The sequence below is a fragment of the Antechinus flavipes genome, chromosome 1, assembly GCF_016432865.1.
Source record: "Antechinus flavipes isolate AdamAnt ecotype Samford, QLD, Australia chromosome 1, AdamAnt_v2, whole genome shotgun sequence".
Classification (NCBI taxonomy): Eukaryota; Metazoa; Chordata; class Mammalia; order Dasyuromorphia; family Dasyuridae; genus Antechinus; species Antechinus flavipes.
This window is the reverse complement of record NC_067398.1, coordinates 562,518,210-562,533,179: the sequence shown is the minus strand read 5'-3', so window position 1 is coordinate 562,533,179 and position 14,970 is coordinate 562,518,210. Positions and strand designations below refer to the sequence as shown.

The 14,970-nt window shown below is 33.6% G+C and overlaps 1 long non-coding RNA gene across 2 annotated transcripts in view; it reads left to right on the top strand.

Annotated features, from left to right (window-relative positions):
• LOC127544214 (uncharacterized) overlaps window positions 1–7,426 on the top strand; it is a 55,509-nt gene extending 48,083 nt beyond the window's left edge. For both annotated transcript variants that reach the window (XR_007949401.1, XR_007949402.1), the window contains one exon: window positions 7,207–7,426. This is a non-coding gene — a long non-coding RNA (uncharacterized LOC127544214). The remainder of the gene's footprint in view (window positions 1–7,206) is intronic.
• The last annotated feature ends 7,544 nt before the right edge of the window (window positions 7,427–14,970 follow it).

Sequence of the window (14,970 nt, the reverse complement as noted above, 5' to 3'; positions counted from 1 at the left end):
TTCTATTCCCAGAGAATCTAGCTACCCCAAACTTTATAGTGGTGTATAAATAAACAGTGATTACTATAGGCAACTAGATAGTGTAATGGATAGTCCATCAGACCCAGATTCAGATAGAACTAAATTCAAATGTGGTCTCAGATACTTAACAAGTTTCACTTTATTTCTCCCTATTTTAATTTTACTCATCTGCAAAATGAGGGAAATAATAGCACCTACCTCCAAGGGCTGCAGTGAGAATCAAAGGAGATAATATTTATAAAGTGCATTGCAAACTTGAAAATATTATAGAGATTCTAACTATTATTATTATTCCAAAATAGCACATACAAAGATAACAAGTCAAGATGATGACCTGGATTCATAGCCCATCTCTGATATATCCTGTACAAGCCATTAGTTTCCTGGCAGCTCTTTTTAAAAATTTATTTATTTATTTATTTTCAATTTATGGAATAAAATAATCATCTCCATAATATAGTATAATGAGAAAAAGATAATTACACATGAAACTGCAAATCTATTATGTACAATTTGCTATTCCTTTTAAATATATAATAAAATCATCATGTAAATTTTTTTTTCTTCTTTCTTCCTCCTCCTCCTACCCTAGAGATGGCTAACATTAGACACAAATATATATGTAAAATAATTACACATATTTTTGTTAATTGGTTCTTTCTCTTAAAGGATGTTGCTTATTAACATTGGTAGAGGAAATTCCCTTACTGGGAGTTCCTTAAACATAAACATACATACTGTGCCAAAGAGTTGCTTGATTCTCCATGGATGTTCACAATCTGTGCACAATTATGTCCTCTCATCTATGAAACCTAAGTATTTTTTTTTCATCAGAGATCTCTTCTATACCATCATATAATTAACTGGGAGACATATAGAACACAAGCTCCCACTGTGCTTTGTGTTTGTCGACTACAGAAAATGTTTTTGATCTAGTAGCACAAAACAATACCTGAAAGACTTTCTTTTTACAGTGTGTCTCCCATGAATATATCAAAATCATACAAGATTCTTTGAAAGCTATAATGGCAGATTTAACCCTACTAACCTTTTGATCATTAATACCAAGGGAGACATAAACCAAAAAGATGTATTCTTGCCAAAGGGTTTGCCATTGTAGAGTTCAGAGAGTCCCTGAAGGAGATAAAATTTTTCAGATGTTCTGGTTATAGATAACATTGCCTTAATTGCACAAAAGCCCCAGAGCAGTGCAGAATCTTTTCAACAGGTTTTATCTCCTGTTTGACCTACCAGCCACCCACTACTAAAACAAGTAAATGAAGAATGCTGTTCAGATGGTTACATGCACATAAATGGACACACAGGCCATTTAGCGTTGCATTGATATATTATACAAAAGATCAAGAAAGAAATGCAGAACAAATGCAAAAGTTAGACAAGTCCTTTAGAAATAGTGTTAGGAGTGTTAAACATGAGAATGAACTAAGACTAGAGAGAAAAAAGGGAGGATCTTTGGTTTTTATTTTTTAAACTACATGGAGGAATGAAAACCAAAAAAGTCAATACTTTTGCTTAGAGTGGATTGGATAATGGTACCTGACAAGAGAGAGCTTTGAGGCTCATCTCTTACTTCATTTTGGTTTTCTCTGCCAAGGAAGATAAATAACCTTCAAGCTAGAAGGGATAGAATAAAAATGACTAGTGTTCTGCAGGTACCTAAGAGCGTTCAGAAGCAGAGAAAAAACATTTATACATCACCTTCTATGGGCTGGGCATTATGGTAAGCACTTTGTTATAATTACTGTCTCATTTGAAGGGCAGCAGTGGATATAGAGTACCAAGCCAAGGGTTTGGAAGAGCAGAGTTCAAATACAGCTTTAGACATTTTCTGGCTGTGTGACTCTGGGCAAGTCACTTTTCCCCATTTTCCTCAGTTTCCTCCTCTTTTAAATATGTTGGAGAAGGAAATGACAACCCATTCCAGTAGCTTTGCCAAGAAAAAACCCAAATGGGGTCATGAAGAATTGGACATTGTTGAAATAACTGAATGATAACAAATCTCATTTGATTCTCACAACAATCTTGGGAAGCAGATACTATTATTAACCCCATTTTACAATGGGAGATCATACTGGGAAGATCTGAGGTTGGATTTGAATTCAAATCTTGATTCCTCTGAGTGAGACATAGATTTTAGGTGACTTGCACAAGATCCCACGACTAGCAAATATCTAAACCTGGATTTGAATTCAATTCTTTCTGACTCCTGATTCAGCACCCTACCCACTTGTGCCCCCAACTGTTTCTGTCAAGAAGGTATCTAGATGCCCTTGACGATATAAGGGTTGCAATCAATTGAATTAAGTTAAATTACTCTGCTCCACTTAAAATGACTAACAAGATGGAATATCCGAACTTGGAAAGAATTTTTGCAGTCAGTTTTTCTAATAAAGGCATAATTTCCTAGGTATAAAAGAAACCTTGAAATTTATAAGAATAAAAGCCATTTCTCAAGTGATATTCAAAAAAATGGATACTTTTGAAGAAAAGAAATCCAAGCTATCAATAGTAATATAAAAACTTTTTATATAAATATATATATGTATATATATATATATATATATATATATATATATACACACAAACACACACACACACACACACACACACACACACACACACACACACACATATATATATATATATATACAACTTTGAGGTTCAACTTCATACCCATATGATTGACATAAGTAACCCAAAAGGAAAATTATAATTATTAAAGGCACTAAAAAAAAAAAGTACATTAGTGCACTATTGGTGGACCTATGAATTGGCTGAGCCATCTGGAGCTAGGTCCCCAAAGTTATTAAACTGTACCTACCTTTTGACCCATCAACAGCTGTATGAGTGCATACATACACACACACACACACGTATACACATATATACACACACACACAATTTTCATCTTAAGTTTATTATCTTTCTGGAGAAGATCAAATATTCCTTTAAGATTATTCCTGGCAAAATTTACAATGTTTTATTAAAATGATTTTTAGGGAACATTTAGAAATCTAGAGAGCCAACATGACTTCCTTAAGAACAAGACATACCAGATTAAGCTCATTATCTTTTTTCAAGTCAACAAACATTAATTAAGCCCTTACTTTGTGCCAGACCTATTTTAAGAACTAGACAGAGTTGGGAGTTTGTTGATAGTTACTAGACCAGCAGATCAGGAAATATTGTAAATATAGGTTGCCTACATTTTTTCTAAGTATGTGATCAAGTCTCTCATATTATTCTTACAGAAAAGCTCTAACCTACATGTAGGTTAGATGATGGTATAATTAGATCAATTTTTAACTGGTTGTATGATCAGACCAAAGATTAATGCCTAAAGTTTTAACATCAGTTTGCAAAGAGTGATCCTTATGAAGGGATAACCCTATAAAATTTCTAGTTATGTTCCTGGTCCTGTGCTTATTCAACATTTTGTTAATGTCTTGGATAAAGACATAAAAGGCATATCTACAAAATTTGAAGATGACACAAAACTGAGAAGGATAACCAAAACTTTGGTTGTCAAGTCAGGATTCAAAAAGATATATTGGCAGACTTGTACACTAGGTCAAATTTAGGTAGTGAAATTTATTTCATTATTTATTTTGAAATTTATTTTATTTTCAAATATTTATATTTGTATTATGTAGTTAGATATTATATTTATATTATGAAGTTTTTATTTAAAAGTTAAGTGATATCTTTAAAATATATCTCCTTTAACTTTCCTCTAAAAAGGGAAAAAATACATTTACAATAAAGTCATGCAATATAGTCTAATGGGTTAAATTAGTTTTCTATATATATATATATAGTTTGCCACATTCTACCAAGAAGAAAAGTGTGCCTTATCAAACTTTCTCCAGAGCTGACTGTTCAATTACAATTAAGCTGAGTTAAAAGTATTTTTAATATTGTATTCATTCAAACTATTGTCATCATAGTGTACATTGTCCTCTTGGTTCTGCTAATGCTGATTTGTATCCATTTATATAAATTTCCCCATACTTTTCTCAATTTCTCATACTTATCCTGTTATTATTATATTATTTCATTAATTCACATACCACAATTTGTCCTCTTGAAATTTGACCTTAGACAAATACTAGTTGTGTAACCTGGGCAAGTAACTTACTGCTGTCTGTAATTGTGCATATGTGTGAATACAGAGATACATGTAAACGTATATATACATACATACATATATATATATGTACATATATGTATGTATATATACGTTTACATGTATCTCTGTATACATACACACACACACACACACATATAAATTTTTTTTATTTACATAGATTTGATGCATATACCAGGTTTGATACTCTATCCACTGTACCATTTAGGCACCCTGTGTCACCTAGCCTCCCTGAATGGGAAAACTTTCAATTGAGTTTTGTCATTATACTTTGTCATTTGTTTTAGAAATAAACATTTGATCACATTGAGGGAGACTTCCATACCTATGCTTTTTATGGATCTTAACATTCATTCATATTGCATTTTGTGGAAGGCTTTTTCTCAGTTGATATAAATTTGTTTTTTGATGTTTTAATGATTAACTATGTTAATCATTTGTTAATGTTGAATGAGTCTTGCATCTCTGGTATAAATTCATCCTAATCATATTGAGTAATTTTTCAGATATGTTACTTTAGATTATTTGCTATGGGATTTTTTTTTTTGCTTCAATATTGATGTTAGTAAGATTGTTTTCTAACAATTCTCTTTGTCAGCTTCATAATTTTCTGGTTTGGGATCAGGATTTTATTTGTCTCGAAAATTGTTACTATGCCTATTTTCTCAATTATTGAGGACAATTTTTGTGACATATATTTCATTTTTTGTCTTTAGATTCCCAGTGCCTGATACATTACAGAAGCTTAATAAATGCATATTGTAGGGATCCAGGAATAATGATGGGAACCACAGACTTTCTTTTTGTGTCCTTATAAGACAAAATTTAATTTGTGAAAAGTAAAATCTTACTCTTAAGTTAAAAAAAAATGAAATTTTCAAGTTCAAGATGGGATAAGCTTGACTAAAGAGCAGGCTATTGAAAAAGACCTGCAAGTTTTAGTAGTCTAAAAATGCAATTTGAGGTGACAATGGGGAAAAGTACCTGAGAGAGCTCTGTTAAAAGAGGCGGAATATCCAAGAATAAGGATGCAGTAGATCTATTGTACTCAGCCTGGATCAAACAATATAGCTGAGATTACTTAGCCAGACACTAAGCTAAGGCACTAGGGATACAAAGAAAAGCAAAAAAATAGATATATCAAAAAGACCCAGTCCCTGAGCTTAAGGAGCTCATGTCTAGCATAATGCCTGGCACATAGTAGTCATTTAATGTTGATAGATAGATTGATTTGTTGGTTAAGGGGAAGACAACAAAAGAACAACTAGGTACCAAAAAAGATACATAGAGGATAAATTTGGGATTTATAAAATTACGTACATTTATAGGATAAATAATTGCAGAGGAAAGCTATTAAGTTTGAAGAGGATGGGGAGAAGTTTCTTATAGGAAGAGATATTTTAGCTAAGACTTGAAGGAAGACTGGAGATGGATTTGAAGAGGGAAAGCATTACTGGCATGAGGGATGACAAATAAAAATGCACAGTCAGGAGATGGAGTGTCCTATGAGAAGAATAGCAAGATGTTGCTGATCATATGATATAGAGTAGCAATAAAGTATAAAAACACTAGTAAGTCAGAAAGACTGAGAAAGAATTTAAAAGACTAAAAAAAAATGTAATATTTTATCCTAAAAAAATAGGGAGCCATTCAAGTATATATACATATATATAAACATATGTAAATATATTTGTATGTATAATATATATATATAAATTATATATTTATAAATACATTTATATGTAATATTAATATATTTAATAATATTAACTAAATAAAATTTACATATAAATACCTGTACATATAACTTATATACATTATATGTACAAATATACATGTACATTTTATTATTATTAAATATTTATTAATATTAATAATATTTATTTTATTTATTTAACATATTTTTTTGTGGTGGGGAGTGGGGGAAGATATGTCAACATGGTCAACCTGTGCCTTAGGAATATAATTTTGATAGGTGAGTGAAAGATGGAATGGAATAGGAGAGACTTGAGTCAAAGAAACCAATTAACATGCTACTGGAATAGTTCAGGTATAATGATACCTGATAATGAAGCTTTACACTATAATGAGATAATGAAGCTTTACACTAGGGGCTGTCAATGTCAGAGGAGAGAAGAGAACATACATGAGAGATTATGCAAAGGTATAGATAACATGAGTTGGCAATAGATTGTATATGAAGATGAGAGAATTTAGGAATCAAAAATGACACCTTGGTTGTGAGTCCGAATGACTGCAAAGATGCTGATGCATCCTTGAGATGTTAAGAAGAAAGGAGATTTTTTTAGGGGAAAAGTAATGAGTTCAATTTTGGATATGTTGAGTTTAAGATGTCTGTGGGACATCCAATTCAACAAGTCCAGTAGACAGTTGGAGATGTAAGATGGAATTTCAGAAGAGAGAGATCAGGGCTAGATAAATAAAACTGAGAATATTTAACCTGGGAAAGGAAAGAATTAGTGAGAATATGATAGTTATTTTCAAAAATCTGAATTGATAATCATATGGGGAAGGAATTTGATTTCTTCTGCTTACCCCAAAAATGCAAAATTAGGAACAATTGGAAGAAGTGGCAAGGAAGCAAATTTAGGCTTGATGTAAGGAAAAACTTCTATTAAATATATTCAAAAGTTAAGATAATGGGGTTCCCTTCACTTGAGATCACTAAGCAAAGAATGAATGGCAACTTTCAGGTACATTGTATAGAAAATCCTTATTCAGACATGAATTGGAGATGACAGGGACCCTGATATCAGTTCTAACTGAAATCCTGTGATTCTGGTTCCAATGCCAGTTATACAAAGAACATATGTAGTAATTAGCAAATAAATATATTTATCCAAACCAATGGTAAATAGAAATCAGAGCAGATATATAAGTATGAATATGTCAGACAACATAGAGAGTTAATGAGCTCTCCTATTGGGAGCAAGATAACCTTATTCAGAAAAAGTCCCATATCTCTCACATAAATGGAAATTGTTGGAATTTTGTAGGATAGCAAGCTGTGGACACCACTGAGGAGCTGGCTCCTCCATAAATTGACTTCTCTCCAGTCTTTCTCTTCCTTCAAGAACCTGAAAATCATCTGAAGCTCCCTGTCTTCTTTCTCAATGCTAGAAGCCAGAAGACCAGGATCTCTTTTCTTCTAAGATCTTGCCAGTTTCAGTACCTTTTGCACGCATGAGTATTGGGTAATAAATTTCCATCATTGAAGACTGTTGTTGTTTGTCCTTCACCATGACTTCAGGTAGGTGATGCCATGACATGCAAGTGAATTGGATTTAAGTTTTGGGGGGGGGGGGGAGGCTGTGAAAAATCACCAACCTCACTTTCTCCTCTAGGGCCATGGCCCTGGATGCATTTTTAACAAGTCTTTAACTGATCAGTCACCATTCAGTGATTAAGGTTAGGTAAGAAATTAGGCAAAGAATGTCCACTTTTATGTACTCCAAAAAAAAAAAAAAAAATTAATCAGGGAGAGGAAAACCTCAGGGTTTCTGGCCCCAAGGGAAATAATTGTGATTTACGTTCACTGAGGACATCAGAGCCCAAATAACAACCAAGTGAGGTTTTTGTTTTGTTTTTGATCAGTGAAGAAAGTCTTAAGTAAATAGGTTTTGAGTCATGAGTCACATATATAATATTTAAAGAAAATAACTAGATAAAACCGAGTACTTTTCTCATTAATTGTCAACTATTTTACTTTTTGGCTTTCTTTTTCAATACTAATTTTACCTGTAGATCTTAGACTATTGTTTTACAACTCATTCTACTTCTCTTTGCACAAAGTTCAAATCCAAACTTGGACTATTCCTTTAGGCTGCATAAAGTGGTATCTACTATTTTCTGAGAATCACTTCTTAGATCGCAATGTTGCTGGCACTAGACACTACATATTCTCTTGTGCTAATTTAGAAGAAGGTAGAAAGCAAGGGCAATTAGGTGGCAGGATGGATAGTGCATTGGACTTAGAAACGAGAAGATTCATCAGACACTTTCTAACTGTGACCAGGGCTAGCTTCTTAACCCTGTTTGCCTCAGTTTCTCATCTGTAAAATCATCTGGAGAAGGAAATGACTAATCATTTCAGTATCTTTGCAAAGAAAACTGCAAGTGTGGTCATGAAGAGTTGAACATGACTGAAAGAAAAAGTAACAAATAGCTTTATGAAACTGAATTTAAAAGGAAGTATATACCCTTAAAAGGAAGCAATTTGTGTCCATTGTAATCTTGACATCACACTTGTCAATCTGACCTTTTTCCCCACTTGGAGGTCCCCTCTCTTTACTCACTCTTTGAATTCTGATTCTGTTCCAAACTACTGCTTCTGTCTTCTGAGCCAGACATACCATCTGTCTCTTGGTGCCTTAGGCTAGCATTTCCTGTGTCCCAAACCTCACTGGCCCCTTTTGGTACCCCATTTTGCATGTCTCTGTGACACCTATAACTTCTATTTAGATAGGAAACGTCAAGCAACATTTTTTCTTTGTGTTCGCAGCTTAATAGTCTTCAGCTGGTTTATGTGAAAATGAGTCCTAGATCCCTAGACAGGACTGAAGGGAATATCAGTATCCAAGTTTCTACTGATTTTTTCCTCTTTAGTCAGTAGATATTTAACTTCCTTAGTTAGATTTCTGAATGCCATGACATTTTTTACTCAGCTATGAGCCAGTGAACTCTCACTACTCAAATGTGGGCTTCAACAATTCTGTCTCAGTCTGTATGAAAAAGACATTACAAATGGAAACAAGGAAAGCCTTCTCTCCAGTTTTCTTCTCCTATTTTTCTTATTTTTCCATAATAGAAGCAGAAGATGTGACACTTCTGTTTGTGGTTTTCTGTCAATAAGGTTGAATGTCATTTCTAGTTTCAAAAATTTTCTGTGCCTGAATACCTCTTCATCTTTATATTTAAATAAAATGTTTCTGGGGGAAAGTTCTATCCAAACTTCTTCCTTTTCTTCCAATCATTAATTTAGTTAAGCTCTCTATGAATTAGAATTGAGATTCGATTGTTTCAGAAGTAACCACCACATTTAGAATCTGCTTTCTAAAAAGGGCTACTTTTTTGAAAGAAATTATTCACACACAAAAATTAGCTTATGTCAAAAAATAATTTTATAAATGATACAAAAGAGATTTTAATGAGAATTTTAAGTAAACATAAAATAGTTTTATCATATTAATTCATAAATATTTTAATTCTATGTAACCCACATTTCTGACTAAGCATGGAGCATTTTGAATGAGTTTCTCCTGAGAGAGAGAATGCTTATCCCTGACAGTGTATGTTTGCATGAAAGTAAAGTTGGTGTGATAGCTTTAAGAGAGAAGTGATTTTTTTTTTTTTAGACACTTGTGGTTTCAAATTCTATTCAAGATCAATAAATCTAGGGAGATGAACGAGAATGACTATCTTGCAGACAAGTAGGGAAAATAGTCTCTTCAATGTGTCCCTGATGTCTAGCTTCCTTCCCTATAGATTTTGCTGACTTTTCCCTTGGTTGAGATCAGAATATCTCTCTTGCTTGAACTGAGATATCTTGATTTCATAAGGAGAGCTTATTCTCCCTAATAGGAATTCCCTGATATACTAGCAAGTTGAAAGTTCTGAAAGTTTTTCCACATGACTTACATTCATGAAGTTTCTCTATTGTATGAATTCTCTGATGTTTAATAAGGTATGACTTCTGGCAGAAGACCATCCTATAATCATTACATGCATAGAGCTTTTCTCAGTATGAAACCTCAAATGTTCAAAATATTTGGAGCACAGCCTGAAGGTCTTTTCACACCTATAATGGTGATTATGGTCCTTCATTTGTTCAGTAATCACTATCATTATTGTATGTCTTTAGTATTTCAGTAAATCTGTTAATAACTGATGGAGGTTCCTTCCAATGATGGAACTCTTTCCAATGTAACAGACTGTAACCCATCCAAACCTCCTTCGCCCTTAGTAACTTTTATCCATGTCTTCCCATAATTCTTCCAAAGAAAGTTTGACAAATATTCTGAAGGCTTTCCTCTAGATTTTTAAATATTTTTTATTAAAGCTTTTTATTTTCAAAACATATACATGGATAATTTTTCAACATTAATCCTTGCAAATCTTTGTGTTCCAATTTTCCCCTTACCCCAACTCCCTCCCCTAGATGGCAAGCAATTCAATATATGTTAACCATGGTAAAAATATATGTTAAATCCAATATATACATACATATTTATACAATTATCTTGCTGCACAAAAAAATCAAATCAAAAAGAAAAAAATAAGAAAGAAAATAAAATGCAAACAAAAAACAACAAAAAGAATGAAAATGCTATGTTGTGGTTCACACACAGTTCCCACTCTCTGGGTGTAGATTGTTCTCATAATGACAAGATTATTGGAACTGGCTTGAATCATCTCATTGTTGAAAAGAATCACATTTGTCAGAATTGATCATCATATAATCTTGTTGCTGTGTACAATGATCTCTTGGTTCTACTCACTTCTCTCAGCATCCATTCATGCAAATCTCTCCAAGCCTCTCTGAAATCATCCTGCTGATCCTGTTTCTTATAGAACAATAATATTCCATAATATTCATATACCATAACTTATTCAGCCATTCTCCAGTTGATGGACAACTTTTCAGTTTCCTTGCCACTATAAAGAGACCTGCCACAAACGTTTTGGCACATGCAGATCCCTTTCCCTCCTTGAAGATCTCTTTGGGATATAAGCCCAGTAGAAACACTGCTGAGTCAAAGGATCTTTTAATATTTTATTAGTATCAGTGAAACCTGTGAGCTATTTATTTTCCCCTTGCTCTCACTATATAACCAACTTACCTCTTTTTTTGCTCCTATACCTACTGAGTAATATTTTCCATGCAAAACATAATTGGTAAAACACAGTAGTCTACTTATAGCATGCATCTTTCCATTAAAAGAATACAGGCTTGAATGATAAAACAAACTGTTTATGCACCAAACACTCTATTAAGCAATGAAAGTACAAATAGAGAGAACAAAATAGTTCCTACTCTCAAGAAGCTCATACTTTAACTGGAGGAAGCATTATACATAAAAAAGGAAGTTCAATTGAGAGAGGACAGAAAGTCCAGAAATCCTAAGCATTCAGTAGAGAAACAGATAGAAAAACTCAGAAATTTACAGCCATAGTAGATCAGAGTAACAGGGTTCCACATAGTGCAGAAGAAACTGCAATTTTGATTCCTCAAAGATTCTAATGTTAGATGACTCAATCTAACTACACAAGATTACTGTAAAGATATTTTTAATTGGACCTATGCTTTTGCTTGTATAAGGAGATGCTGTTGCAAAAACTCCCTTTACCAGCTGAGATTGGTATCTATTTTGTAACCATAGTTTTAGGAAACTGTATAACTTCTGATCTCAAAAAGTTGTTTGGGTCACTAAGAGGTTCTGTGACTTTCCTGGATCACCTTATCAGTATGTATTAGAGGTAGAATCTGAACATAAATGCATCCAACTGAATATTATGATTGGGACAAGAGGCTTTTTTCATCCATTTTGTTATTTCTGTGTGGATAGTTACTCTGAACACTTTGAAGTTGTCGTAAGTCTCACTTGCAAGATATAGTATTCTGGAACTTCATACAAATACCAAAGTATCACTTTTAAATATGAACAGCTATAGGGTTTCCCTCTTGCGTGAACTGTGCATTGGACATATCCTCCATGGCAGTGGTAAATACTTTTGGTAGGCATATTTCTTCCTTGTTTATGCCTCAGTTGGTATTGATCAGAGTATCATTTTTAATTAGTTCTAAGCAGAGGACCTGGCACATAGTAAGTGCTATATAAGTGTTAACCATTATTGTTACTGTTATTATCTTAATGTGAACAGGAGGCATTTTGTTGACAAATAACACTGAAATTGTATTTTGTTCTATAAATCAAATGTTCTTTTATAACAAAGAAACAATAAGCAGAGGGAGATATAGTATTCTTTGCATTTTCAAATGATTTTGTGTAAGTTGTGGTCTAATGTTGAATTTCAATTCTGAAAGCATTCTTGTTGCCTTTTTTTCATCTTTTCATCAAGAATATTTACATAGATCTTTCTCATAAAGACCTTATATTGATCAATAGTTATTAATGCTCTTTTCATAATTTTTCCCCTGTAGTATTATCAAATATGATTTTGCCAGTAGTTCACTATCATTTTCTTTTTTAGATGAGATTCAATCCCCCAGTGCTTCAAAAAAAATTTTGTACCTTCAGCACAGATTTCTTTCATATATATTTCATTTGGTTCATCTGTTCTTCCTGTCTTTGTCTTGCTTCATATCATTTCTGTTTTCTCCTTTAGCACATTAAGAATTAAAGTGTTAAGATCCAAGAATGGTGGTTCCCCTGACATTGAACTGTCTCAATTAACACGTTGTCAAATCTAACCAAATTTTTATCTCTTTATCATGCCTTCTACTTATAGATGAGACTCTTGAGATGATTTTTTCTTTCACTGCTTCTTGTGAGTATATAAAGTGACACTGATAATAACAGACCCTCCATCATCTTCTATAAGAACATCACCAATAATGATATAAGAATTGATAGCTTAAAGATCTACACATTCAAAATTAAAAAAAATACTAAATGAATCTACACAAAGGATTTCATAGGTAAATATATGCAGTATGAATTTGTGTACTGATTCCTGATGATAAATATGTAATATTTTCATCTATTTCTCATTTGTGTTAAGGTATATTTTCATTAAAATAGGATGCCTGAGCATTAATATGTTGTTGCAATGTTTTTTTCTATCCACTGAAACTCTGAAGTGCTTTCTTGTCAGTTAATGAGACTGCATCACCCATATCACTGCTGGAGCTCCATCTGTAAATTCCACTTGAGTCTCATCATCATCCATCATGGTGTAGTTTAAAAAGCTACCAATCAGAGAGATTTCAGATTCCAATATGCAAGAGAGTGGAGGCCAAGACTTGCTAACCTGTGAGCAAAATATTCAGAGCTATTAGCAGTTCATTTTCCTGAGCACTAAATTCATTCAGGTGATAGATATCCAATGAAGCCAAATTTGTCCAAGGAAAATGCACATTTGACATATATATATGACAAAATGAATAGAGACCCAGTCAGTCTTTTTGTAATGGAAAGAGGGTTTGAGAGCCAATTCACACACACTGCAGAAGGAATTTTTCTGTGGAAAGACTGAATTTTCAAACCTTTGAGTTTGTGATCACTAATAAAATCCATACTTCCAGTTATACAGTGAAAAGAGATTTGGGAGGAAAGGGCACTGGAATTGTGATAAAGCTCTCAAAAACTGATAGTCACAGGGATTATTTCTTAATGCTTTCAAATCAGTTTTTCTGAAATAAAAGCTAATGTTTTTTCCCTCTCTTAGTCACAACTTGCCAGATCATAGAAATTTGAGTCTCTTGGTCAAGCTCCTGGTGATCCAACAGCATATCCTCCCTGCTGTTGAAGGGGAGGGCAGTTTCCCATTGCTCTGGGTTTTCTGTGAGTGTATGTAGAATCACACTCCTGGCAGACTTACCCTGCACTGCCCCCCGACATACAGTAGAGACAGCCTCGCTCCAGGGCCCTGGACCAAAAGATCAGAATCACTATAGCAACAGCCACCCTGGCTGCTATTTCCATGTCCCATGGCTCCTACCCAGGCCACATAGTGAGGGACACGTGTGGGGGAAGCAGACTGCACATTCGGGAGAGAAACAGCCCTGGCCCCACTCCCTGACAGAAATCCATGGGGAACAGACCTTCACAGGTCATTCAAAGCAGTTATCTCTTCCTTCCTTCCTTTCTTTCCCTGGGAGTGGAGAGATTTAGGAATGATAGGGAGTTAAGGAAATATACCTTAGGTGTTTGTTTTTCTTTCCACTAATTGTTTATAAAATTCTATTCCTCTATCTCTTGGAAAGGACTCTAAATTAGCAATATATAATCCAGGAAGAATCTGTGATTTCTTCAGTGCAAGGAATTCAGTATGGGAACTTCTTCCATTAATGGAGATCAAAATTTAGTATATGGCCTAACAAGTTAAGTTCTAGGGAATTTGTTGAATCACAGAGAATATAAGAGGCTTTTCAGCTCCCATAACTAGTAAGTGTCAGAAAGAAAATTTGAATTGCAGTGTGAAAAAGTCAGTGACCTTTCTGAGGGGAACTAGAAGCATTTTCTATCCACTAACACTGAGCATTCTTTATCTACTATAATAACGTTACCTTAATTAATAATAGGGGCAGCTAGATGGATATTGGATCGAGTCATATTGTCATATTCCTGAGTTCACATCTGGCCTCAGATATTTACTAGCTCTGTGACCCTGGGTGAATAATTTAACCCTATTTTCCTCAGTTTCCTCATTTGTAAAATGACTTATAGAAAAATATGTCAATTCAATCCAATATCTTTGCCAAGAAAACCCCAAATTAGGTCATCAAGAATTGAGCACTACTGAAAATGATTGAACAACAACAAATAATAATAATAGCAACAGCAACAATTAACAATTATATAGTAGTGCATTATTTGCAAAGTAGTTTACATTTATGTGATGTCATTTGATCCTCACAACCACTGTGAAGAGAAAATACTAAATACTTACTTAGTTGACATACTAAGGGTTTCATAGAATTTTTCTCAAACTAATCCTATGGGAAAGATAGTTGAAATATCATCATTCATATTTTATAGAACTGATTCAGTTTCAGAGCAAGCCATACACTTAGCAAG